General features: G+C 37.9%; 1 long non-coding RNA gene across 1 annotated transcript; it reads left to right on the forward strand.

The window, feature by feature from the left end:
- The first annotated feature begins 241 nt into the window (after positions 1–241).
- On the forward strand, positions 242–2,960 carry LOC140179514 (uncharacterized). Its single transcript, XR_011873001.1, has 2 exons — positions 242–351; positions 2,756–2,960. It is a non-coding gene; the product is annotated as an uncharacterized lncRNA (long non-coding RNA).
- The last annotated feature ends 700 nt before the right edge of the window (positions 2,961–3,660 follow it).

Raw genomic sequence — 3,660 nt, forward strand, 5'->3', positions numbered from 1 at the left:
TTTTTGGTTTTTGAGATGGTTTTGATGCTGTGCAGTTTTTCTAGTTGATCCACCGGAGTTTCTGGCCGCCGCCGGAGCTGTTGCTGCCGCCGGTTCGAAATCGCGGTTGCTTCGTGTTGTTATTCTGGTAAGGAATTATGTTTCGAAAAGCCTTGCGTTAGTATTCGGTTGTGTTGGTTAATGAATATGAGTTTTGGTAACGTGAGGTCGAGTCCTGATTACTATATGTTGCGATTAGTGTTGCTATGGTTATTGCGAAGTGGCTGGGAGCTGAGGTTTTGGTTGCCGTCAGTTCGGGTTGAGGCGAAAAGGACTTGATGAGGCGTTTGGGTTATGGAATTGCGTTTTGAGGTAGGGGTGCTTTCCAAACCTATACTTTATGTATTGGAATTATGACATATGGATACTGATGTGAGAAAATGTGTATTTGGTGATTGTATCGGCCTTATGTATTATTTGATTATTTCGAAAGCTTATGAATGTTTGCTTGGCTGAATTGTTGTGCGGCTTTGTGAAATGTAATGTTTTAAAGTTGATTCTTTAAAGATTTGAAATATGAGTTTAATCCGTTGAGGATTGGTTTGAATTGAGTCAATTATTTTGACGATGTGAAAGATAGAATACTCTTGAAATTCAGCCTGGGTTGCTGTAATTGATTTAGTTTTGATAAATGATTTATTGCTGAACCGATTCTTTAAAGCTTTGGGAATGAGTTAAATCGGTTGATATTGAGTTGATTTTGAAATGGTTTTCTTGAGATATGCCATTGAGGCGACTGTTGGATTTAGCTTGCTTTTGAATTGATTTCTGGTTTTGTGCTGTTGAAAAGGAATGAGAAACGGTTTAGTTGGGACCCAAACCGGGTGGCAAAAGTCCAAGTTTTAGGGGAGGTGCTACCGAAATTTCTACAAAATCCTAGTCTTGTTTGAAAAGATGTTTAAAAAGGGTTGGATTTGAGGAATTATATTATTTGAATATTTATGTTTTCAAGCTTAATTTGTTTAATGAACTTTATGCGTTGAGTTCGGCTTAGTTAGAAATGAACTATTTGTATAGTTTGAATCACTGAAGGAAAGAATGATGCTCTAATATTGATTTCAATATAAAAATGAGCTTTTAGTGATTTTAAAAGAATCTAGACTTTTGATTGAGTAATTAAGTTTGAGGCTTTTTGGAAGAGTTAGAAAAATGGATTCCAAAAAGAAACCTGAAGGTGATTTGATTCAAATGAACCGGTTCCGTTTCAAATGAGTTGATTTTTGGACCGGGTTGGAACTTGTGATTTTGAATGGCCGGTTTTATAGTAAATTCAGTTTTATTTACTTGAACCGAGAATCTATGATTTTAAGAGTTTCAATGAATTTTAAGGAATTGATATAAGTTGACCTTCCCTAAAGACTTGGGACTCTACCGAGGAACTTTTGTTATAAAATCTCATTGTTGGATGGGTGATTTTGAGTGTTCCCAAAATGAATCTTTAACTTTCCATGGTTTTGGAAGTTTTGGAAATAGAATGCCGAGAGTGGCTTTGTTTTAAAAAGGGAACTCGCTTTGAGTAAATTTGGCTTATGAGCCTGAGATAATTTGAGAAATAAGATCTTTAAAGCCAAGGCTAAAAAGAGTTGAAATTTGATTTCAAAGTGAACTGGCTTGAGAAAAGTGATTTATGGTTTAAATGCCGGTTTTATGAATTTGATGACGTTGAATGGTGGAAGTGTTGTTTTGTTGTGAGCCGGAATGGCTGTGTATGATTATGAATATTGGCTGGTTCTTGATTAAGCCGTGAGCCGGAATGGATGTGTATGATATTAATTTATGGCTGATTGCCGAATGAGTTATGGGCGGTATGGCTGACTATGAATTATGAATTTAAGCCGGATGGCTGAGATGGATGTTGGTCCATGGTTGGGACTGAATGAATATATGCTTGAAATGCCTGGGCAGTAGCAAGGGTTGTGGTTCGTCCCACTAGCTCCAGGTCAGAGATTGTGACGCCTGGGTAGTAGCGGTAGTAGTGGTGATTCCACTCGCTCCATGTTGAGCTTTTAAACACCCGCCTGGGTAGTAGCCGCAGTAGTGGTTGTTCCACTGGCTCTGGGTTGAGCGGGTAGTAGCAATGGGGTTGTAGCTCAAACCTACTTGCTCCGAGAGGGGTGTTTCTGTCCATGGTTAGCTACCAGGACGTGTCGGGTTGGCTATATAACCGACAGATGATATCATCAGCCACTAGGGACAGGCATGCATCATATGCATTTATGTGACATTGTTTGGGTGTGCATATTATACTTGGTTTGCCTATGTGATTAATTGCTAATTGTTCTACTTGCAATAACTATTTGCTGGAGCTTGCATCTTCCTATTTGTTTTTGCTACTGGGACTCTGTTGGATTGTGGTGATTGGTTGATGGTTGGATTGTTTGGGCCTAGGGCCGTGGTTGGAATGAGATGAACCGATGGTTGATTTTGGTTTCGTGTTTCTGGTTTAGAATAAAATATGAAAATCTATTTTGGTACAGTATAGATAAACCTTTTTGAAAGGCTTTGATGTTTTGAGAATAGAATGGTTCCTCTTTCAGAAAAGATTTCCAACTTTACTTTTATTGTAAACCGTTGTTTTTGAAAAGAGGCATAAGATGGTTATTAATCACTGGTACGGTTTATCTTCATGTATCCTATTACAGTAATTCCCAAAAACCCTCTACTGAGAACCCTTTCGAGGATGATGTTCTCACCCCCTACATTTTTCCCTTTTCAGGATATGGGCGCAGAAGTTACGAAGAGCTTATTTAATTGTTGTTGTGATACTCTGTATTGTTTTAGTTATGGTTTATTGTACCCTCGCCTTTATCTTGATATAATCTGTAAGAGGGATAGGAATTGTATTGATTATTGTTTGTAATATTATTTATATATATTTTTATGTATATATATATGGATGTACTCTTTATGAGCCTTTGTAAGTTGTATGGTATCTATGGATGTACGTTATCGAACGAAAGTATTTTTTTGGAGCGGTATTACGGTTTAAAGTTTTAAACAGGCTCATATTTTAGTATTAAATAGTATAAGTGTCGTCGTAATGTCTAAGCTATCAGAGTCGCGCAGCCGGAAGCGTGAGCTTTGGTAGTTAGGGTGTTACAGATGGCACCATATGAAGCTCTCTACTGAAGGAGATGTCAGACACCATTGTGTTGGAATGATGACGGAGAAGTTAGTGTCTTAGGTCCAGACTTAGTGCAAGAAACTACTGAGAAGATAAAGGAGATTCGCCAGAAGATCCAGACCGCACAGAGCCGTCAAAAGAGCTATGCCGATAATAGACGTAGACCCTTAGAGTTTAGTGAGGGAGATCATGTCTTTCTAAAAGTAACTTCAATTACTGGAATAGGTAGAGCCCTTAAGACTAAGAAGTTTAACCCACGATACATGGAACCTTTCCAAATACTTAAAAGAGTCGGTCTAGTAGCTTATCAAATAGCCCTTCCTCCTTATTTATCAAACCTTCATGATGTTTTTTTTTATGTCTCACAACTTAAGAAATATGTTCCCGATGATAGTCACGTTTCACAACCAGAAACAGTACAGTTATAAAATGATTTGACATATCAAGCATCACCAGTTCAGATCGTAGAAAGAAGTGATAAGCAGCTAAGAGGAAAG

This window comes from Arachis hypogaea, chromosome 15 (genome assembly GCF_003086295.3).
Source record: "Arachis hypogaea cultivar Tifrunner chromosome 15, arahy.Tifrunner.gnm2.J5K5, whole genome shotgun sequence".
NCBI classification, from domain to species: Eukaryota; Viridiplantae; Streptophyta; class Magnoliopsida; order Fabales; family Fabaceae; genus Arachis; species Arachis hypogaea.